The 25,162-nt window shown below is 41.7% G+C and overlaps 1 protein-coding gene and 1 non-coding gene across 13 annotated transcripts in view; one reads left to right on the forward strand and one right to left on the reverse strand.

Annotated features, from left to right (window-relative positions):
* The window catches only part of SPECC1 (sperm antigen with calponin homology and coiled-coil domains 1), a 301,132-nt gene that overhangs the window by 166,902 nt on the left and 109,068 nt on the right, over positions 1-25,162 (reverse strand). The gene's annotated exons all lie outside the window — the stretch shown is intronic.
* LOC115934769 (U6 spliceosomal RNA) lies at positions 15,283-15,387 on the forward strand. The gene has a single exon (XR_004070525.1). It is a non-coding gene; the product is annotated as a U6 spliceosomal RNA (small nuclear RNA).

A 25,162-nucleotide genomic window follows, 5' to 3' on the forward strand; every position in this document is an offset into this window, starting at 1 on the left:
TAAAAAACAGATTAGTGGTTGCCTGGAGCTGGTGGTGGAAACGGATATTGACTGGAAACAGCAGCATGGGGTATTTCTGGAGTGACAGGAATATCTTAAAGCTCATCTGCGGTGATGGTTGTAACTCAGTCAATTCACTACAATTCACTGGATTGCACACTGTAAATGGGTGAATTTTATGGTATGTAAATTATTATCAATAAAGCTGTTTCTTGAAAAAGTCAAGGGAGACAAGCAGGTAAGCCTTCAAGACTTGATGTATTATTTACAACCTCAAAAGAGCCATGTCCTCGCTCTGAATCACTTAGCATGACTGAAGCCTGGGGGAGCCTGGTGAGCTCGCATTCAAAGACACACAGTCTTTGAAGAAGAGGAGATAAAGGGGACAGCATCGCCCATACTCAGGAGTTGCCTGCTTGCTGAATGAGCAGCGAGCAGGTCCAGTGAGCTGGGTTCAACTCACGGCAACAGAGAGTTATTAGGCAGGAGAAGCAGTATAGGTGGGATATGGGAGTGACTTAACAAATACACATGGGGTGCTGCAGAAGGGTTTTTAAAGGAAAAAGCATGCCCTGTTGAAAGGAGCTCAAGAAACGCTTTTTGAAGGAGGTTCTACTATGAGCGGGTCCTTTCCAGGTGAACAGCATATCCATCAAGGTCTGCAGTGGCAGGAGGAGGGGAGGGGGCAGCAGGGAGGGAGGGGCTTGGCTTGGACATGCACAGCCTAGACAAGCAAGGCCCCGGCAGCAGGCCCCGTCGTCGTTCACCAGAGTGATTGTGAAAAGGTCACAGTCAAGCCACCAACGGGGGAGGGAGGTAAGACAGCCATAGATCACATTGAATCACAAGGCAAGACGTTGCCCTTGGCCCCTCAACCAGTGAGGAGTGCTTGAAGGTTTTCGAGCAGAGAAGTGATCTCATGACAGCTGTGGCTTAGGAAGATTACTCTGGTAATACAGAAGTTGCTCTCTTACGCACTCTCTACTGAACATTTTACAGATAATCAATTCACCAAAATAACCAATGCACCCCATGTTTACAGGACACACTGACTGACACCCTTGGCAAGATGAACACTTTTGGCTGGTAGTCTCCTCTCTGGGACACCTGGGCACTTCTGCTCCCATCATGTGGGTTGTCTTCGTAATAAGAGTCAGGCATATTTGTTCCCAAACCTATTTATGCTAGTTGTACTTGCAAATTTATTTCCATAACTTTGTACATAAACTAGTGAAATATGAGTACAAAGAGGGAGAGATATCGCTTCCTCAAAAGACATGCTGAATGGTTTGAAAAGACTCAATGAAGATGAGTCACTAAAAATGGCTGAAGCAATTATAAAAGATTAGAGGAATATTTGCAAACATGTGAAAGGATTCAGTATCCAATCTTCCTCTTAAGTATTTTTGTTCTTTCTCATGTTTAAAAAAACTAAAACTGGAAATCATAGGAGATATAAGAATGGAAAGATGTTTAAAAAAACTTCAATCAACAAGACCACTGTAAGACAATGTCTTGGCTCTATAACTAAAGATGAGTGAACAAATGTGCAGTTATATGTTTTGGGTGAAAATAAAATGTTTAAAAGTATAGTTTAATTTTTTTAGGTTTCCCTGGTTTAGCCAACTTTTTCAATTGATTGGCCGAAAATGATCCTACTCACATAGGACGAGAGAGTAAGCATTAACCACCAGCAGCAACTCAAGTCAGGAAGCTACTGTGCTTTGGGTAAGAGATGCTGTGTTGGGTGAAGTTAGGGGAATGCAAAAGAAATAAAAAGAAGTGGGCTGGGTGTGGTGGCTCACGCCTGTAATCCTGGCACTTTGGGAGGCTGAGACAGGTGGATCACAACGTCAGGAGTTCAAGACCAGCCTGGCCAACATAGTGAAACCCATCTCTACTAAAAATACAAAAAATTAGCCAGGCGTGGTGATGGGCACCTGTCATCTCAGCTACTCAGTAGGCTGAGGCAGGAGAATTGCTTGAACCGGGGAGGCGGAGGTTGCAGTGAGCCGAGATTGCGCAATTGCACCCCAGCCTGGGAGACAAGAGCGAGATTTAGTCTCAATAAATAAATAAATAAATAAATAAATAAATAAGAAGTGTAAGATGCAACTGTAGATGACAATTACATGTTGAGAGAAAGGAAGTTAATAAAGATAACACTAGAATGTATCTGGAGGACTGAGAAATGCCACTTCAGTTAGGACAAATCCAGATGCTAAAGAAAGCAGTTAAACAACTCTATAATGAAATGAGGATGATGGGTTTGGTTAAGACATGTTGAGAATGAAATGTAAGATCCATGAGAGCAGGGACTTTTTTTGTTGTCGTTAACTGCTGCATCCCTAGCACCCAGAAAGATGCCTGGAACATAGTAGACACTAAATATGTATTGAAGGAATGAATGAATACACATGCAGAATATTCCCCAGACATTTTCAGCAAACAGTGGGAGGAGTGTTTCTGGAGTACAACGGGCAAGCTGGGATCCGAGATGCAGGTTTGGGAATCATCAAGGACTTCTGTCTGTCTTGTAACCCAAAGGCTTGGAACAGAGCTTCCCACATGGGAGGATACAAGAAAATGTACCCAAGAACAGGTCTTTGACCTTAATAGCAGCCCCTTCAGGGTTGGAAAGGACTTTGATGAAAGTCTTCCAATCCTGTCACTCCATAGCTCCTCCACTTGTAGAGAATGAGTACCTCTCTAGCAAGCACATGGAGTTCCTTACTTCCTGGAGCAACATGCTTGTCTCTGAATTTCTGCAGCTAACCAGAATATTCTTTCATCTATTAGTCAAAATCTGGCCCTATTTTTACTAGTTGGAGCCAAAAATGGAAAAATTTAATATTGACCAAAAAAGAACTGGTTGATAAGTGATGGTAACTTGGGGAGAAAAAAACATGTCATCTTAAAGCAAAGCTTCACGAATATTTATAGAAGCTTTATTCATAATTGCCAACACTTGGAAGCAACCAGGATGTCCTTCAGTAGGAGAATGGATAAATAAACCGTTGTACATCCAGAAAATGGAATATTATTCAGTGCTAAAAAGAAATGAACTATCAAGCCATGAAAAGACATGGAGGAACCTTAAATGTGTATTACTAAGTGAAAGAAGCCAATATAAAAGGTGACATACTGTATGATTCCAACTATATGACATTCTAGGAAAGGCAAAACTATGGGACAGTAAAAAGATCAGTGGTTTCCAGGGACTAGGGATGAGGGAGGGATGAACGCGCAGAGCACAGAGGATTTTGGGGGCAGTGAAACTACTCTGTGTGATATTACAATTGCCGATATGTGGCATTATACATTCATTCAAACCCACAGAATGTACACCACCAAAAGTGAACCCAAACTTAAACTATGGACTTTGGGTGATAATGATCTGTTATGTCAATGTACCACGCTGGTGGGGGATGTTGATAACGGGAGAGGCTGTACATGTGTGGGGGCAGGGGGTGTATGGAAACTCCAAAAAAAAATTAAGACTCAAGCTAGGCCTGGTGGCTCATGCCTGTAATCCCAGCACTTTGGGAGGCTACAGCAGGAAGATTGATTGAACATGAGTTCAAGACCACCCTGGGCAACATAGTGACACCCCATCTCTACAAACAAAATTTAGCTGGGCATGAAGGTGCCCACCTGTAGTCCCAGCTACTCAGGAGGCTGTGGTGGGAGGGCTGCTTGAGCCCAGGAGTTCAAGGCTGCAGTGAGCCATGATTGCACCACTGCACTCCAGCCTGGGCAACAGAGTGAGACCCTGTTGCATAAAAATAAAATAAAATAAAATAAAGGGCTGGGTACGGTGGCTCACGCCTGTAATCCTAGTACTTTGGGAGGTGGAAGGGCGGATTATTTGAGGTCAGGAGTTCGAGACCAGCCTGGTCAATATGCCGAAAACCCATCTCTAGTAAAAAATACAAAAATTAGCTGGGCTTGGTGGCATGGACCTGTAATCCCAGCTACTCAGGAGGCTGAGGTATGAGAATCACTTGAACCCGGGAGGCAGAGGTTGCAGTGAGCCAAGATTGTGCCACTGCACTCCAGCCTGGGCAATGGAGAGAGACTCTGTCTCAAAAAACAAAATAATGAATAAATAAAACAAAGATTTAATTTTAAAAAAACCTTTTAAAGGAAATAAAAAAAGAAAGCAAAACTTGAAGAATCTTAAAAGATGACCAAGAGTCTAAGGCAGGTGGATTTTTTTAAGTTTGTTTTTGTTTTGCCATAATTCCTAAGTAGGATATTGTTAAAGAAGATGATTTGAGGGAAAAATCACATTTTATAAAAATATCTATATTTCAGTTTCTGCTCTTAGTTCTGCAGATGTGTCATTTCATTTGCTTGTCACAATTCTCTGTAATGGGCACGATTAACTCCATCTTATGGATGAGGAAACCAGCTGAGAGACACTAAGCAGCTTGTCCAATATCACACACAATGCTCCTCCAAGAGGCTAAGACATTCGCAGAATTGTGAGTCTGACCTCAAATGAGTAACTGACAGACTGAAGAAGAAAGGGGACGGTTCCTAAATAAACCAGTGTAACTGTGCAGGCGTTCTTGATGTGCTCAGGAAAACATGAGGGCATATATAGAAACTGAAAATAGGGCACATGGCCGTGGCCAAACAGGAGTGGGCAGAAATCTCGGAAAGCAGTCTGAAAAGCTAGCCCTGAAAAGGAGCTGAGTGGTTTCCAATGGTGAAGGCAAACCCTCTGGATGCTCTTTCAGCTTTGTTTTTCTGTCTTCCCTCAGGCATATACACCCAAAAATGGTCTTTGCCCATTTGCAAAGTGTAGCTCAAACCTTAGTGGGAGGAAACTAAAGTCCAAGGAAACCATCTCATGAATGTAAATATCCTGGCCCAGGGAAATTAAACCCCAAACACTGAGATAACTTGGGAATGAGGCTGTAAACTGCTATCAGTAACCACTGAGAAATCATAAAACAAGTGCCAGAGAGATGGGGACCAGAATGAGGAGGTTCTTTATGGAATGATAGGAATGATCTCCAAAATACACTGAAAAGAGAAAATGCGCATGTGCAGAATGGTGTGTCCATTTACGTTACTATTTGTGTACAGAAAGGTAAGAGGATATCCTTTTGCTTCCAGACACACTGAATAGTTCTAGAAAGATACCACATTCTCCACCACTGGTGGGTGAACTTGGTGGCTGGGCAAAGGGGCAGGAGCAAAACTTTTCACTGTAACCCTTTACATTTTGAATAAGTAAACTGTCTTACTTGTTCCAAAAAAAATGAATAAAACTTAGAAAATGTTTACCTGATAAAAGACTAGAGTTTGAAAAGACAGATTTTTTTTTTTTTTTTTTTTTTTAATAGATGGAGTCTAGCTCTGCCACCCAGACTGGAGTGCAGTGGCGTGATCTTGGCTCACTGCAACCTCCGCCTCCCGTGTTCAAGCAATTCTCCTGCCTCAGCCTCCTGAGTAGCTGGGATTAACAGACGTGCGCCACTATGCCTGGCTAATTTTTGTATTTTCAGTAGAGACGGGGGTTTCACTATGTTGGTCAGGATGGTCTTGAACTCCTGACCTCGTGATCTGCCTGCCTTGGCCTCCCAAAGTGCTGGGATTACAAGTGTGAGAAGTGTGAGCCACCGCGCCCAGCGCAATGGTTTGCAAGGAGACATAGTGATCCCCAGTACACAAAATAACCCAAACTCTAGGACCCTTTCTACAGCAGGGTGTGTAGGCCCTTTCTACAGCAACATCCTAGAGTTTGGTTCTTCTCAGTGATTTTTCCACTCCCACAGATTTGGCTCCTCCCAACAGAAGGAATGGTTGTAGTTGGTAGGTTAATTTGCTTAAGGTCACACAGCCAGGATGTGGCCAAGAGGACAGAACAAAGTCATGCCTATGCCCTCTCTTATACAGACTTTTCTTATGGTCTTCTCATTACTGCATTGACTACGTGCAAGTCTTATCTTCTGGTTCCCCACACATGGTTCCTAATGTAATTCCCTGCAATGTAGATTATTAAATATATGTTGGGATCAGGCACAGTGGCTCACACCTGTAGTCCCAGCACTGTAGGAAGTCAAGGCAGGAGGATCACTTGAGCCCAGGAGTTCAAGACCAGCCTGAGCAACATAGTAAGACTCTGTCTCTACAAAAATAAGAAATTATCCAGGCATGGTGGTGCATGCCTGTGGTCCATCCAGACTATTCCAGAGGCTGAGGCGGGAGGATCACCTGGGACCAGGAGGTCAAGGCTGCAGTGGGCCATGATCATACCACTGCACTGCATCCTGGGTGACACAGCAAGACCCTGTCTCAAATGAATACATAAACAAATTTGATTTTATTGTAAACTTCTTGGCTTAATGTTCCAAAACTAATTTTCACAGCATAAAACTACCACAAAGGGGCTGCCTTTTGGGATTGATCAAATAAGGATAAATGTCCCATCTAAACAGCACTGACAAAATCCCAGCAAGATTCCACTGTTGAGGGGGAAGAGGGAAGTATCAAGAGTACACACTTCTACTCTGACCATCTGTACTGTAATTTGTTTAGGAACAGTACTTTCACAGTATTAAACTACTTTTTGAAGTGGAAATCAATATGCAAACAAAGACAATTCAATGGCAAACTCAATAACATGCACAAACTTTCAGGAAAAGAGAACACACAACACTGAGAATCTACTGTGTGTCAGCAGCCAGGAAAAGCAGCATAAGAGATCTGATCATGTTTTCCACTGACAAACTTGAACATTTCAGAAGGTCACACCCAAGTTCAAGGACTGGAACTTTAATATTCCATGAATTCAGTGGAAGACCTCCAGCTTCCCTTCCATCCAATGTGATGATTACACAGAACCAGAAAAGCAGAACTTTCTTCTGGAACACAAAACTTGTTATATGGTGGGATCCTACAATTCTTTCCCTTTTCTCCTCTTCCATAAGGGAGTATGGGATACTGGAACCTGACCAAGTTACCTGCAGGGACAGCATTTCTCATTCACCCCCATTTCAGCATTTCTAGGCAACATGTCAGGTGCAGTGGCTCACACCTATATTCCCAGCTACTCTGGAGGCTGAGGCAGGAGGATGGCTTGAACCCAGGAGTTGGAGACTAGCCTGGGCAACATAGTGAGACCCTGTCTCAAAAAAATAAAACAAAACTTTCCTAAGCAATAAGAAGTACCTTTCTCAACAAAGAAAGCAGGAAATCCTGCTTTTTGATAATGCAAACAACTAGAAGTACGAACCACATTTAATTGGCTTTATAATATACCATTTTTAAAAAGCTCCTGTGCCCAATTTTTTTTCCCTTCCCAGGGCAAGGGGTCAGCATGGTAGCTGAGTATGGGGCAGTGAAAGGATGTTATGGAGTCATGCAGAGGGGTGGGTTGGTCAGTGAGGCTGGAGGGTGGGGAATGGGGAGTTGGGTGCAGGTGGCAGGTGGGAGAAGGATTTGAGACTGGTTATATTGAGCAAATAGGTACATAAATTGAGGATACTGGCAGCCATGTTTCTCACTACTACCAGAGATGATGGTTACAAGCAGAGAAAGGGGCAAGGCTAGAAAGAACCCTGAGTGGTTGGATTGAAATTGGAGGTGTGGCTTTATTATACATACATAGGGAATATATATTTTATAATATATTTTGTTATATTTATATTACATAAATATATACATGTTTGTAATATGTTTATATTTAAACATATATAAACATTATATGAAGTAATACTTATATAATGTGTGAATATTCTATATGGGAATATATAATCTTGTAACCCTAACCATCAACTGTTATGAATAACACCATCTGGGCCCCAAGAAACACTTCACATCTCTTTTCCTTGTCCTTGAAACAAAAAAGAGTGCGTCTGAACGCTGTGAGGGTTTGTGAGTTGTACCACTGCCCACAGTGGAGACTGGTCTGGTTGGGAATACGGAAGTGCAAAGCCGGGAGGGGCTTTGACAACAGATCATACAAAAGATTCAGTCTGTTAAACTGGTTTCAGATAGGATGAATACAATACATTCTTACACTTTGCCAGAGGTGCCAAGTTCCATTTTCCATTTTCTTTTTCTTTCCATCCCAACAGGTGGTTCTGGAATATTCATGAATCCCTGCAGTGTTTGCAACAGGAGCCATGGTGGCCGAGGAGTAGTTTGCAATACTAAACTATTCTTATTCCTCTCAAATTTATGTATATGTAAATCTAGACATAACATGAGTCAAGTGTGATTTTGAAAAAAAAAAGAAAAATCTTAAGAAAGCAAAGCCTGAAACACTGGGTAAGGTACTCCACACTAAGGCAGGTAGATTCTTTTTTTTTAACTGCCATGATTCCTAAGTAGGAGATTCTATTAAGGGAGCTAGTTCAAGGGGGAAAAAAAATCACATTTTACAAAATAATCTACACTTCTGCTTCTGTCCTAGGTACGTGTATTTGTCATTTCACTTAATTCTCACACTGTAGGAGATGGGTAAGACTAGCTCTGTTTTTCAGATAAGGAAATAATAAAGAAGAGCAGAACTCGGTGAAATGGGAAAAAAAACAATAGAGAAAAACGAGTGAGACAAATAGCTGGTTCTGAAAAAAAATTATAAAATTGACAAACTTCTGACAAAAAAAAAGAAAGAATATACAGATTACCAATGGCAGGAATGAAACTGGGGATATCACTACAGACTCCACAGACTCAAAAAGGATAAAGGGGAATATAATATGAATAACTATACACACGGCCAGGCACGGTGGCTCACACCTGTAATCCCAGAACTTCGGGAGGCCGAGGCGGGTGGATCACGAGGTCAGGAGATCGAGACCATCCTGCCTAACACAGTGAAACCCCATCTCTACTAAAAATATAAAAAATTAGCTGGGCATGGTGGCGGGCGCCTGTAGTCCCAGCTACTCGGGAGGCTGAGGCAGGAGAATGGCTTGAACCCAGGAGGTGGAGCTTGCAGTGAGCCGAGATCACGCCACTGCACTCCAGCCTGGGTGACAGAGCGAGACTCCATCTCAACAAACAAACAAACAAACAAACAAATAAATAAATAAATAAATAAATAAATAACTATACACACATAAAATCTGACAGTTTAGAAGACATGGACCAACTGCTTGAAAAATACAACTCACTCAATATTAAGCAGGTAATATGAGTAGCCCTATAACAATTAGGGAAATTTGAATTTGAAATTTTTTTAAACTCACCCTTTCACACCAAGAAAAAGCCAAAAAAAATGAAAAAAAAAAAGACTTCTAAGTAGAGAATATTTCACTCAGAATTCTACCAATTATTTAACGAAGAATTAACACAAACTTTAGCTAATTTCTTCCAGAAAAAAAGAAAAGTTAGGAATACTTCCCAATTTACTTTATGAAGTAGTATTATCCTGATACCAAAACCAGAAAATGTCAGTACAAAAAATGCAAACTACAGACCCTCATGAATACAGATTTTTAAATTCTTAACAAAATACTAGCAAATAGAATTCAGTAATATATAAAAATAATCATATACCATGACCAAGTGGACTTTAGAGGGTACAAGGCAGGTTCAAGATCTGAAAAATCAGTCAATGTAATCTACCATATTAACAGGCTAAGAAAAGTCACATAATCACATCTATCAACGCAGAGAAAACATTAGACAAATTCAAAATCCATTCATGGTAAAGACTGGAATAGAGGGACATTTCTCAGAAAAAAAAAAAATCTTAGAAAAACTGGAATAGAGGAGAAATTCCTCAACTTGCTAAAGAGCATCTACAAAAACTCCCAAAAGCTAACATTATATAATTAATGGTTAAAGGCTGAATGCTTGGCCAGGCGTGGTGGCTCACGCCTGTAATCCCAGCACTTTGGGAGGCCAAGGCGGGCGGATTGCCTGAGCTCAGGAGTTCAAGACCAGCCTGGGCAACACAGTGAAACCCCGTCTCTACTAAAATACAAAAAATTAGCCAGGTGTGGTGGTGCGCACCTGTAATCCCAGCTACTTGGGAGGCTGAGGCAGGAGAATTGCTTGAACTCGGGAGGCGGAGGTTGCAGTGAGCCGAAATTGTGCCACTGCACTCCAGCCTGGGTGACAGAGTGAGACTCCATCTTCAAAAAAGCAAAAAAAAAAAAAAAAAAAAAAAAAAAAGACTGAATGCTTTCCACCTAGATCAGGAACAAGACAAAGATGTCTACTGTTAGCACTTTTATTCAATATAGTGTTAAAATTTCTAGCCAGTGTGATAAGACATGAAAAGGAAATAAAAGGCATACAGATCAGAAATGAAGAAATAAAACTGTCCCGGCTGGGCACAGTGGCTCACGCCTGTAATCCTGGCACTCTGGGAGGTCAAGGTGGGTGGATCACTTGAGGTCAGGTGTTCAAAACCAGCCTGGCCAACATGGTGAAACCCCGTCTCTACTAAAAATACAAAAAAATTAGCATGCCTGTAATCCCACCTACTCAGGAGGCTAAGGCAGGAGAATCGCTTGAATCTGGGAGGCAGAGGTTGCAGTGAGCCAAGATCATGCCACTGCACTCCAGCCTGGGCAACAGAGGAAGACAACGACTCAAAAGAAAAAGGAAGAAATAAAACTGTACCTATTTGTAGATGACATGATTGTTTACATTGAAAAATCCCAAGGAATCTAAAACAAACAAAAAATCCTCCTAGAACTAATAAGCGAGTTTAGCAAAGTTGCAAGGTATAAGGCAAACACATAAATATCAATTGCATTTCAATATACTAGCAATGAACACACAAACACCAAAATTAAAAATACAGTATCATTTACAATTCCTCAAAAATAAAAAATAAATACTTAGGTGTAAATCTAACAAAACAGGTATAGGATTTGTATGCCGAAAACTACAAAATGCTGATGAAAGAAATCAAAGATCTAAATAAATGGAGAGCCATACCATGTTTATAGATTAGGAGATTCAACATAGTAAAAACATGTGAATTCTCCCCAAATTGATTTACAGGTTTAACACAATTACTATCAAATCTCAGAAGATTTCTTTGTAGGTGTATTTATACGGGAAGTCAAAGGAACTAGACTAGCTACAACAATTTTGGAAAATAATAAAATAGGAAGAATCAGTCTACCTGATTTGAAGACATTACAAAGCTACCATAATCAACAGTATGAGGCATTGTCAGAGGGACAGACATATAGATCAACGACACAAAATGGAGAACCCAGAATACAAGTATGCCCAATTGATGTTTTCTTTTTTAACACAGACAGGGTCTCGCTCTGTCACCTAGGCTGGAGTGCAATGGCGTTATTATAGATCACTGCAGACTTGACCTCCCAGGCTCAAACAATCCTCCCACCTCAGCATCTCAAGTAGCTGGGACCACAAGTGTGCACCACCATACCCAGCTAATTTTTTTATTTCTTGTAGAGACAGGATCTTGCCGTGTTGTCCAGGCTGCCATCCTCTGGCCTCAGCCTCCCAAAGTGTTGGGCTTACAGGTGTGAGCCACCACGCCCAGCCACAACTGATTTTCACAAAAGTAGAAAAGCGATTCAATAGAGAAAGGATACCCTTTCCAACAATGGAGCAACTGGACATCCACAACAAAAGTAACCTTGACCCAAGTCTCACAACTTTTGCAAAAATTAACTAAAAATGAGTCACACACTTAAATGTAAATGTAAAACTATAAGACGTTCGGGAAAAATATAAGAGAAAATCTTAAAGAAGTGGCTCTAGGCAGCTGGGCGCAGTGGCTCACACCTGTATTCCCAGTACTTTGAGAGGCTGAGGCAGGTGGATCACCTGAGGTCAGGACTTCAAAACCAGCCTGAGCAACATAGTGAAACCCAGTTTCTACTAAAAATACAAAAATTAGCTGGGCGCAGTGGCACGTGCCTATAATCCCAGCTTCTTGGGAGGCTGAGGCAGGAGAATAACTTGAGCCCAGGAGGCAGAGGTTGCAGTGAGCCAAGATTGCGCCATTGCACTCCAGCCTGGGCAACAGAGTTAGACTCCGTCTCAAAACAACCAAACAAACAAACAAAACAACAACAACAACAACAACAAAACTGGCTCTAGGCAAAGAATTTTGACATCAAAAGCACAATCTATAGAAGGGAAAATTAATAAGTTGGACTTCATCAAAATTTAAAATTTTTGGTCTGTGAAAGACCCTGTTATAAGGTTGAAAAGATAAAAGAGAGACTGGAAGAACATATTTGCAGACCACATATCCAATAAAGAACTAGTTTCTAGTACATATAAAGAACTCACAAAATTCAACAGCTAAAAAAAAAGAAATCTGGCTGGGCGCAGTGGCTCACACCTGTAATCCCAGCACTTTGGGAGGCCGAGGTGCATAGATCACGAGGTCAGGAGATTGAGACCACCTGGCTAACACGGGGTAAAACCCCGTCTCTACTAAAAATACAAAAAAATTAGCTGGGCGTGGTGGCAGGCGCCTGTAGTCCCAGCTACTCGGGAGGCTGAGGCAGGAGAATGACTTGAACCCGGGAGGCGGAGCTTGCAGTGAGCCGAGATGGTGCCACTGCACTCCAGCCTGGTGATAGAGTGAGACTCCGTCTCAAAAAAAAACAACAAAAAAAAACAAAACAGGCCAGGCACAGTGGCTCACACCCATAATCCCAGCACTTTGGGAGGCCAGGATGGAAGGATGGCTTCAGCCCAGGAACATAGTGAGCACCTGTCTCTACAAAAAAATTTAAAAAATTAACCAGGCATGGTGGCACATGGCTGTAGTCCCAGCAACTTTGGAGGCTGAGGCAGGAGGATCGTTTGAGGCCAGGAGTTTGAGGCTGCACTGAGCCATGATCATGCCATTGCACTCCAGCCTGTGTTACAGAGTGTGACGCTGTCTCTAAAAATAAAAAATTAAATTAAAAAATGTAAAAATACAAAATATATTTCACCCTTTATATTGACTTTAATTTATATTTTGAAGAAAAATTATTTTAAAATTATATTTGAATATCATTAATTTTTTTAACCTTTGAGAAGAATTACAAATTTCAAAGTGATAAAAACGAGAAAATACTAAAGTAGAACTTGGGGGAAGCTGGGAAGAAAAAATAAAATTCACCACACAAAATTCACCCATTACTGATTAAAAAAAAGATGAAAATGAGTAAGAAAATTATTGTCATTAGATCGACAAGCTACCAGGTCATCTGAAATCCCTGACACTTAATCTCCTTTACTAGAATATTTAATTATATCAGAATATTGTGAATAAACAGATGGCCCCCGCTGCACTCTTGCCCCAAGCCTTGCAAATATGAGGGGCACGCCTGCTTCCTGCTTCCCGCTCCCTCCTTGTGATCTGACAGCACTCCTGAATAGGAGAACACAGTTATAAATACCTACATCCAGAATCTAACTCTGTTTTACAGAGAAACACAAAACAGTTTCACACAGCATTGCTATTACACACTGAATTTTCTAGGAATGCAACTATCATGTAACTTAAGGAAAGACAGTACTTTGCTTTATTCAAAATGTTTACCCTGAGCTGTCAACATTTCAAAGTCACTGATGTCAACACGCCTGGTATTTGAATTCTCAACACTGCACCCATGAGTCAGTCTCATTTGTAGCATTCAAGCTTAAGGCAGCAATCTCCACTAATGTACAAGCATCTGTCTTCTAGTGGAGTCAGGATCCAGCACTTACACACTGATATGTCACTTCATTAGAAATTATTTGCCTTTTATTTCTTCTCTACATTATAGGTACAGCATTATATTGATTTTTTTCAGTAATGTATATGGACTGGTGAATTTCATTTTAGGATATTAAAGGGCACATTACAGAATCATCATCATTTAAAAGGGTAACTGGACTACTAAGTTGAGGCCTCTGCCATGAACAGCTTCAGAAGGCCTGCTCGTGTTCCCTTCTCCTTGCCTGCATGCACAGAAGGCCACACAAGGGAAACAGCCATGGCCAGCTGATAAGAACAGGGGCCATCATGCAAGCAGAAGGGGAGGACAAGGCCACCTTCCAACAGGCACTAACGTAACAATGAGAACAACAAAAACAAAATACATAGAAAAGAAAAAAATGGCAAAATTGCACTTCAGGCTTTAATGCCCTCCTTACTTTCACCCCAGATAATGCAAAAATTTTTCCTCTTCCTTCGACAGAGCGTAAATGATATGACCTGGCTGGGCGCTGTGGCTTACGCCTATAATCCCATCACTTTGAGAGCCTGAGGCAAGAGGACTGCTGGAGCCCAGGAGCTCGAGACTACAGTGAGCTATGGTCACGCCACTACACTTCAGCCTGGGCAAAAGAGTGAGAGCCTGTCTCAAAAAAAAAAAAAAAAAAAAAAAAAAAAGATGACCTGATAACCACACATTCTCCAGTAGTATCCCTCTCAATTTCTGATTTTTGGACAAACACTAGCTTCCCTCTGTAAAGATAGGTGATCACAGAAAACTCTCTAGATCTATCTGGAAAGCTCTGGCAGATCATAAAAGGGGGACCAGCTGAGGATTCCAAGTAAATATACACCTATGAAACAAAGTTACTGGTAGAAATAGGAGATTTCAAAAAAATCTGCAATTTGCATTCTCATTTGAAATTCAAGATTTGATAGCTATGAAAGTCGAGCAAGAAGTCATGAAGAAATAATTTGAAAGCACAGAAATCAGACTAAAGATTAAAAACATAATAGTTGAAGAAAAGAAACATGCAAAGCAAAGCACATTAGATGATAAACTTTGAAAAATCAGAGCATGAATGAAAGTGATCACAAGAATCAGAGATAACATATGTGACATGGAAGAAATACCCAGGAGACCAAATACACACATACTTTAATTTCCTGGAGGAGACTCCAGGGTAAAAAGAGAAGCAATAATCAAAGTAATAACAACATGCCTAGAAGGCATTTAATAAAACCCATCACCAAATCCTAATAACTCAAAGGAATATAGGAGGAGAAGACTTAACATGTAAAACAAAGCCCCAAGCCAACTTTCTGCATCATATTTAATCAGAAAACACCAAAATCACCCACAGTAAAGTGAGAGCAAGTCAAGATGTCACTAGCATTTAACACAACTGGGGTCACACATGCACAAAACAGCAAGAACCAGAAATAGAATAACTCCTGGAATGGAGGAGACAAAAGGCATTGTTATCTGCAGCTGATATGACTGTCTGCTTGGAAGACACCTGAGAATCAACTGAAAACCATTAGTGCTAAGAAGAGAGGATGGTAAGGGAGCGAGCCAGTTCCAAACTAAATATCTTTAAAGTATCTAATTAGAAAATATAGTCAGTGACAGTGCTAATACCAAAACTGGAATGATGCAGAGAAGATTAGCATGGTTCCTGTGTAAGGATGACATTCAAAGTCGTGAAATAGTCCATATGTTAAAAAATAAGAAAAAAGTACAATGAATAAAGAATCCCATTCACAATAGGAATAAAAGTATAAAACAAAGGCATAAACTCAACAAAAAGGAAAGAAGGAATGAAGGGAGGAAGAAGAGAGGGAGGGAGGGAAGGCATAAACAAAGGTATAAACTCAACAAAAAGGAAAGGAGGAGAGGAGAGCAGGGAAGGGAGGAGAGGAGAGCAGGGAAGGAGGGAGAAAGGAAATAGCAAACTTCAGGGGAACAGCCCAAATAAAAGGAAGAGAGGACATGGAGAACTGGAGAGACAGCCAGGACCTGGATGGAAAAGAGTTGGCAAAGATGTCAGTATTCTTCGGGGAGGTGCAGGGAGAGCTCCCCACTGTCTATACCACAGGCACCCAGGGAGGACCCAGGAGAGCTGCCATCCCCAAACCAGCACTGCACCTTGTGCCAACACAGAAAGTCACAGAAAACCCTTGGCCCCACTCCAAAGCCCTGACTAAATCATGTACTCCCGGGAAACGCAGGGCCACGACACCACCATGTGTGTCCTCAAGCTTAGAATTCAGCACCTTAACTAGTGTAGAGTTCATAACATCCTCACAACTGGGTTTACCTCAGACACCACCAGAAGCTGAAAGCCATTCTGGTCCATCCATGTATGATGGATAAACAAAGTGTGGCCATCCAGACGATCGAATATTATTCAGCCTTTAAAAGGAAGGCAATTCTGACACATGTCCCATTGTGGATGAACCTGAAGGATACTATGCTAAGGGAAATAAGCCAGTCACAAAAGGATACTGTATGATCTCACTTGGATGCAGAATCTCAAACAGTCAAACTCACAGAAACAGAAAGTTGAGTGGTGGCTGCCAAGGGCTGCAGACAGGGCGTCAGGGAGTTGTTCAGTGGGTACAGATGCATAAGCTTGAGGGACCTGCTATGCAGCATTGCCCCTGAATTACATGTTTAAAAATGTGTTCAGAGGGTAGATCTCCTACCACAATGTGAAAATGAATTAAATGTAGAATAAAATAGAAGAAAATGAAAATACAAACAGTTCCAAACTTATGATGGTGTGACTTACCCTTTTTGACCTTAAGGTGATGCAAACATGATGCGCATTCAGTAGAAGCTGTACTTCAAGTGCCCAGACAACCATTCTGCTTTTCACTTCCAGTAAATTAGGCTGGTGGAAAAGTAATTGCAATTTTTTTGTTTGTTTTGTTTTGTTTTTGTTTTTGTTTTTTGAGATGGAGTCTCGCTCTGTCGCCCAGGCTGGAGTGCAGTGGCGCGATCTTGGCTCACTGCAAGCTCCGCCTCCCGGGTTCGTGCCATTCTCCTGCCTCAGCCTCCCGAGTAGCTGGGACTACAGGCGCCCACCACCATGCCCGGCTGATTTTTTGTATTTTTAGTAGAGACGGGGTTTTACCGTGTTAGTCAGGATGGTCTCGATCTCCTGACCTCGTGATCCGCCCACCTCGGCCTCCCAAAGTGCTGGGATTACAGGCATGAGCCACCGCGCCTGGCCTGCAGTTTTTAAAATGGCAAAAATCACAATTACTTTTTTGCACCAATCTAATACAATAAATTATATGATATTCAACACTTTATTATAAAATAGGCTCTGTGTTAGATGATTTTGCCCAAATGTAGGCTCATATGAGTGTTCTGAGCCTGTTTAAAGCAGGCTGGGCTCAGCTATGATGTTTGGAAGGTTAAGTGCATTAAATGTGTTTTCAACTTAGCATATTTTCAGCTTATGATGAGTTTATCTGGAAGTAACCGATGAAGTAAGTGGAGGAGCATCTATACTGAATCTGAAATTTTTTTTTATCACAAAATATATTCACTGATAAATGACCTCTCTAAAATTATGAAAACAAGAACAAAGTCATTCCTGGCATTCTGTGATTTTGCAGGTTCTCATCTCCAAAGAGATTCAGCCCCACCTGCCCCAGGCCCCTCCCTTGAGTCCCCAACACTTCTTCAGGGCCCTTCAGAACTCACAGTGAAATCAACACTTCCCATAGGCTGAGCTCTCTGAATGTCCCCTCACTTCCACAGCTGGATGAATCCCACCACTGCCTTCCCAAGGCCAGTCTGTTCATTTTCTCACATTTCCCAAACTGAAGGTCTCGCTGTACCTCATACCTATGACTGTTGCTTCCCCCCGTCTGTTCCCCTCCCCACGGTAAACAGACACCTTCCATTTCTGCAGTTCACACAGCAGGACCTGGCATCCTCTTCCCCTCCCTGTTGCCATCTACACACCCCCACCCCATTCTCCCCATTCCCTGACATCCCTGGCTCATGGCCCTCCTCCTTCTGTGGCATCCAAGAAACTGACCCACCCACCTTCTGGCCTCTCAACTCCAAAACTTCCAACATCCCCTTCCTCCACTCTCACCCCAGCAAGCCAACCTATCCATGGTTTTCTTTCAGCCCCTGTTTCCTAATCTGCAAGTCCTGGTACCAATATTTATCTCCCATGGACTTGGACAGTCTGCTTAATCTCTTTATGCCTCAGTCTCCTGATCTATAAAATGGGAATGATAATAAGGATACTATTTCATAGGGCTGTAGTAAAGACTAAAGGAGACTATATTATTCATTGCACACTGAGAACAGTGGTTAGCACATAGTGAGCAAAGAATGCTAGTCACCGGTAATAGTAATTCTACAACAGGTAAAGATGATGAGGGAAGAAAACAAGTCTCCCTACCTGAGACAAACAGAGTAGCAGAAAGAAGAACTCTGGAGTCGGACCTGGGTTTGAATTTGGGAACACTACCTATCCTGGAGCCTTCGCTTCTTCACATGTCAGATGGGGATAAGAATACTTACCTTCCATGTTAGACGAGTTCCCCTGATAGGAGCCCAGAGTTATTCCCTCCCCATGTCAGAGAGGACAGGTGTCTCAGGTTGGAGCCTCAGGCATTACCTGGTTGTGATGCAGGTAACTGGGAGCATGCAGGGGTCCAGGTATCAGCGAGGACACGGACAGTTTCTTGGCAGTGAGCCAATCACGACTGCTTGCCCTTACTGATCACCATCTGAGATGTCTGAGATTCTGCAAGCATCAGAGTTTGGCCACAGTAAAACTAGCCCTTCACATTTATTTTGCCTTTTAGAAAACACTGATATCAGTTTAAAATACTGACATGTCTTTGGGTCCCACGTGTGCTATATAAGGAAACATCTAAATGGGCACTTCCATGTCTCGTGGTTTTAAAAATGTTTTAAATGTGGCTACGTGAACCTCCTTCTAGCTGACTGCTGTCTCCAGAAGAGATCCACGTTCACTCCTCGTCCCTTGGGAAGGCCCATCAGATTTCATCTCACTCATCCCACTGCTAACATGAGCAGAAATCTTACCCTACACCAACTTTACAATCCATCAGCAGAATCCAGCAATCCCACTTCCAGGTATATACCCTCAAAAAGTCAAAGCAGTGTCTCAAGGAGATATTTGTACACCTGTGTACAGAGCAGCATTATTCACAATAGCCAAAAGGTAGAAATAGGCCAAGGGTCCTTCAACAGGTGAATGGATAAAGAAGATATGGTATATCCATACAAGGAAATATTATTTAGCCTCAAAAACGAAGGAAATTCTGACACATGCTACAGTGTGGATGTACCTTGAGGATATTATGCTGAGTGAAATAAGCCGGTTGCAAAAGGACAAACACTGTGTGATGCCACTCCTATGCGGAACTGAGAGCAGTCAGATTCAGAGACAAAGAACAGAATGGTGCTCGCCGGCAGCTGAGGGAAGGGGAATGGGAAGCAAGTGTTTAATGGGGACAGAGTTTCACTTTGAGAAGATGAAACAGTTCTGGAAATGGAAGGTGGTGATGGTTGTACAACGATGTGAATGAACTTAATGCCACTGAATTGTACACTTAAAAATGATTATGTGTATTTTTCCACAATTCAAAAACCAGGAAGGTTGAGAGCCAGCTGGCTCTCCCCTTCAGAATATATCCAGACGCAGCTGCTGTTCCCTGGTGCCACGGCTGCCAGCCCAGCCCAGGTCACTTCTTTCCTAGACCACAGCCCTAGCCTCCAAGCTGCTCTGCTTACCCCATCTGTCCACTCTCAACAAGCAGCCCAAAGGAGTCCTTTTAAAATGAGGTTGGGTCATATCACTGCTCTGTGCAAAACCTTGCAAAAGTTCCCCAGTGGAGTCAAGAGTAAAAAATCCAAAGTCCTGACAGTGACTCGCAAGCTCCCCCATCTTTCTATCCTCCTCCCCAACTGCTTGTTCACTCTGCTGCGGCCCCACTGGTCTTCCTACCACTCCCTTGACGTGGGGGACACGGGCCAGCCGTCATCTCTGCCTGGAATGTCCACCACTCCAGCTGTTCACCTGGCTTTCTCATCTCTCCCACGTCTTGCTCATGTACCTTTATGAAGGCAGGGATGTTTGTCCTGCTCACTCATATAGTCCTTTTGCCTAGAACAGTGCCAGGCACATGGTAACCACTCAAAGATATTTGTTGAATTAATCAATAAATACAAGCATTGTTTCTAAAGTCAGAAACATTTGTCAGAACCAGAACTTGTAGCAGAGGAGCAGGTGGGTGCTTTTGACAAGGCTGCCACCTAGTGGCTGGATTCCTTGACAGCCTTCTGGGGGTTCCACAACCTTTCACTTGACCCTGGGGCAGGCAGGGAGGACCCTGCACACAAGGAACCACCTCATTCTCTAAAAGCCACACCACTGTGTAACATGAGATATACACAAAGGACACCTCAGGGAGAAAAAGAATAATAAGAACTGGAATCCAGGCCAGGCGCAGTGGCTCATGTCTGTAATCCCAGCACTTTGGGAGGCCAAGGCAGGAGGAGCCCAGGAGTTCAAGACCAGCATGGGCAACATGGCGAGACCCCGGTGGTGTGCACCTGTAGTCCCAGCTACTCGAGAGCTGGGGCAGGAGGATTGCTTGAGCCCAGAAGTTGCAGGCTGCAATGAGCTATGATTGCACCACTGCACTCCAGCCTGGACAACAGAGCTAAACTCCGTCTATAGAAAAAAAAAAAAAAAAAAGAATTCAGAATTCTTTTTTGGAATTCAGATAAGTGAATAATATTAATGAAATAAAACCAATTAGAAAAAGTGGATGTTCCATTTGGAAACCTGGGGTGGGCACAGGAGAGAAAAAGTCAAACTGGTTTGACCTTTCCAAAGCCAAGGTTCCTGGTCTAGATAAAATAACCATGCTCTTCCTATGGCTATTGTGAGCATGAATAGAGACAGCAGCTCAGAGAAGCCGGCACAGTGCAGGCAGGTGGCAGGGCTCAAAAATAGAAGCCCCTTTTGTGATTTTTGCTGTGTTCTTGCTATTGTTGGAGCAAACTTTGGCATAGCCCCAGAGAACAGCATAAGGCCTGGAAACCAGAAACTGGAAATAGTCTTGGAAAGAATGAGGAAGCTCATGCCTCCCCGTTCAAGCAGTTCCAATACCACCCATGACAGATGGCAAGCTGGCGCCCTAGGCAAGGCTGAGACAATAATATAATTATTACGACCAAAAGATTACATGATTTCTCCTGGAGTAGATTTCAGGGATTCTCCCTGAGGACAGATCAGCTCCCAGGAAAGGGTGCAATAAAATATAGGCTGACTATAGATTTAATTCTTGTAAGTTCAAAATCACAACACTGTATTAAAATTTCATGACAAAAATCTTTCTCAAAATTAATACAATTGAAATAAAATATAAATACCATGCTATGCATCGTAGAAAACTTGTCCCCAAGTCAAAAGTACAAAAACTAAGTCTTGCATGGCATAAAAAGAATTCTGCCCCCTACAAGTGTAATATATAGTTGATTTCCTCTGAAAAGAAATTTCCTCTGAAAGGAAATCAACTATATATTGCCAGAAGTCCCCCAATTTCCTTTAATTTTATACTTTTTCTTCACAGCTGAGCCTATAGAAAATTGGTTTAAGTCCAGTGAACATCTAATTTCTAACACACTAAATAATTTCCATCTTTGTATCAACTGTATTTTTTTTTTTGAGACTGAGTCTCACTGTGTTGCCCAGGCTCGAGTGCAGTGGCATGATCTTGGCTCACTGCAGCCTCCACCTCCCAGGTTCAAGAGATTCTCCTGCCTCAGCCTCCCAAGTAGCTGGGATTACAGGCACCCGCCACCACACTTGCTAATTTTTTTGTATTTTTAGTAAAGAAGGGGTTTCGCCATGTTGGCCAGGCTGGTCTCCAAATATCTCAGGTGATCCGCCTGCCTCGGCCTCCCAGAGTGCTGGGATTACAGGCATAAGCCACCCCACCCGGCAGTACTGAGATTTTAAAACCCAAGCTTATTACTACAGGGTGAGCATCCCTTATCCAAAATGCTCAGGACCATAAGTGTTCTGGATTTCTGATTTTTTATTTTGGAATATTTGCATTATACTTACCAGTTCAGCATCTCTAATCCGAAAATCCAAAATCCAAAATGCCCCAGTGAGCATTTCCTTTGAGCATCATGTCAGTGCTCAAAACATTTCAGATTTTGAAGCATTTGGGATTTTGAATTTTTGGATTTGGGATGTTCAGCCTGTACAACTACTTGCTGTAGTCCCAACCAGCACTTTCATTTTCCTGGTTTTCACGCATGTAAAATACACAAAATGCAATCAAATATTGAAATGATTACCGAAACAATACTATACAACTGCAGAGGTGATAGCACCTACAACAGAGAGGCACTGCATACCACTGCTCCTAATGGTCTGTCCTACTAGACTGGTATTCACCTATTCCAAATGAGGCAGTCTGGGGACAGCATGACAACGTACAAAAGTATCAGCTGTCCAAAGGTGCTACAAAAATGTTGAGGACTACTGACATTTAAAAATAAAAGCTCTCGGCTGGGTGTGGTGGCTCACGCCTGTAATCCCAGCACTTTGGGAGGCTGAGGCAGGTGGATCACCTGAGGTTGGGAGTTCAAGACCAGCCTGACCAACATGGAGAAACCCGATCTCTACTAAAAGTACAACATTAGCTGGGCGTGGTGGCGCAAGCCTGTAATCCCAGCTACTCAGGAGGCTGAGGCAGGAGAATCACTTGAACTCAGGAGGCAGAGGTTGTGGAGTGCCATTGCACTCCAGCCTGGGCAACAAGAGCGAAACTCCGTCTCAAAAAATAAAATAAATTAAAAAAAATAAAAGCTTCAGAAACAAAATGTAATTTTCAAATTCAACCCTATTAAGTCAAATAATTTAATTTCACTTAAATGAAGTAACTGACAAACAATTTGTATAACTAGGAGAATAATAACTGTCACTTACTTTTCATTACAGTCTATATAAGTTATTCACAGACCTTTTTCCCAACATCACTGTATAGTAGATATGTAGTTATTTCCTTCCTTTGACAAATAAAGGATGCCAATGCCCCTTGGGGCATGGGAACTTGTCTACTTTAGGAGCCAATATGAAACCAAGGTCTTTTCCTAGAATCCTGTGCAAAGGAGCAGATGCTATAAGCAAACAATAAAAAAAAATCCACCAACAAATGGCTAAAGAACACTACAAAAGGCAAGTAGAAGAGGAAGGATTTTGTGAAAGCAAAAAAAAGTTTAGTTTATATTTATATTGTCTAAATTTATGTTGTATTTACCTTGTTTTTAATTTTGTATAGCAATGTATGCATATGTTTAAAATGTTCAAACAGCACAGGAAAATCTACAATGAAAAAATTTTCCTCTGCCACTATCAATTCTGCTAACTCTCCTCAAAGATAATCATTCTGACATCCTTCCAGGAAAAAAAAGTTGATTTTAATAATTAATATATACTTCTAAAACCAAAACCAAATTAAGGTTATACCATATGCACCATATTATTTTCCCCACTTAGTAATGTATATTGGAAATCTTTCCCTATCAGTACACACAAATCTATTGTATTCATTTTCATGCCTGTATACTATTCTACTGCACCAAAATCACATTGTTCAACCAGCCCTGTATGAATACATACTTAGGTTGTTTCCCATATTATACTATTATAAATAATCATGCAACTGAACTTGCTCATACATGTTGGCATCCTTTTCCAAGAATATCAGTAACCGTTAAGTGCTAAATAATAGAAATGCTTGGTGAAAGATTAAATTAAGATTTAGATAGATATTACCAAATTGTCCTTGTGCATCAACCATATGTGGCTCCTTACACCCTTAATGACACCAGAAATGATAAAATGTTTTAATTTTTGCTAATGTATTAGCGGAAGTTATATATCTAATTGTTGTTTTGCTTTATTTATTTATTTATTATTTATTTATTGTGAGACAGGGTCTCACTGTTGCCCAGGCCGGAGTGCAGTGGCATGATTTCAGTTCACTGCAACCTTCACTTCCCAGGTTCAAGCGATCCTCCCACCTCTGTCTCCCAACTAGCTGGGACTACAGCCGCACGCTTCCATGCTTGGCTAATTTTTGTATTTTTTGTACAGATGGGGTTTCACCATTTTGCCCAGATTGGTCTCGAACTCCTGGGCTCAAGCAATCTGCCCGCCTCAGCCCCCCAAAGTGCTAGGATTACAGGCATGAGCCACCGCACCCAGCCTTGCTTTACATTTCTTAAGTAAGGCTTAGTATCTTTCCACTAGCCATCTGTATTTTTCATGGGCGCTATATATATTTCTATTATATTATTTTTCCTTTTCTTTTTTTTTTTTTTTGAGACAATCATCCCACCTCAGCCTCCCAAGCAGCTGGGACTACAGGCACGCACCCAGCTAATTTTTATTTATTTATTTTTGTAGAGATGAGGTCTCACTATGTTGCCCAGGCTGGTCTTCAACTCCTGGGCTCAAGCAATCCTCCCACTTTGGCCTCCCAAATTGCTGGGATTATAGGCATGAGCCACCACATCTGGCCTATTTTTCTTTTTCTTATTGATTTGTATAAACTCTTTGTAAATAAGCATTTTGTTATATGTATTGCAAATAATTTCTTCTTTTTGCAAAGAAGTTTTTTATATTTATGTAAGTACATTTTTCATCTTTTCCTTTATGGCTTCTGTGTCTGTTCCTACTTAGAAAGGTTCTTCCAAGGCCAAGACTACAAATTAATTCTCTGATGCTTTCTCTTTGTAGTTTTGCAGTTTCATTTTTTAATATTTAAACCTTTAATTCTCCTAGAATTTATTTTGATGGGAGGAATGAGATAGGGATCCAGCTTTATTCATTCCTAAATACTTACTCGGTCACATTTTTGAGTGAATTATCCACCGTGATATGAAATGCCACCTTTCCCCTGTACTAAATCTTCCAGTGTATTCTGCACTTCGTCCACCGTTCCACTGAGCTGCCTAGCACCTCTTCAGTTCCCGAATGCCTAAGGTTAATCCCCTGATTACTATTGTCAGAATTTTCCTGGTTACTCTAGAATATTTATTCTGCTAGGTCAGGATTTCTCAGCAGCAGTACTGTTGACATTTTTGGGCAGGACACTCTCCACTGCAGGGACAGTCCTGCGCATCCTAGGATGTTTAGTATCTCTGGCTTCTACCCACTAGATGGCAGTAGCAGCCCCGAGTCATGACAGCCAAAAAAAAAAAAAAGTCTCCAGACACTGCCAATTGTTCCCTGGGTTGGAACTGGGGGACAAAATCGTCCCCCATTGAGAACAACGGGTTTTAGATAAATTCCAGTTATTTTATTCATGTTTCCACTCCCAAATTCCCACTGAATCAAGATGAAAAGGAATTCTTAGAATAATTCAGACATTCTTATTACATTTTATATGTTGTACTAAGTTTAATCT

The sequence above is a fragment of the Gorilla gorilla genome, chromosome 4 (assembly GCF_029281585.2).
Source record: "Gorilla gorilla gorilla isolate KB3781 chromosome 4, NHGRI_mGorGor1-v2.1_pri, whole genome shotgun sequence".
In the NCBI taxonomy this organism is placed as follows: domain Eukaryota; kingdom Metazoa; phylum Chordata; class Mammalia; order Primates; family Hominidae; genus Gorilla; species Gorilla gorilla.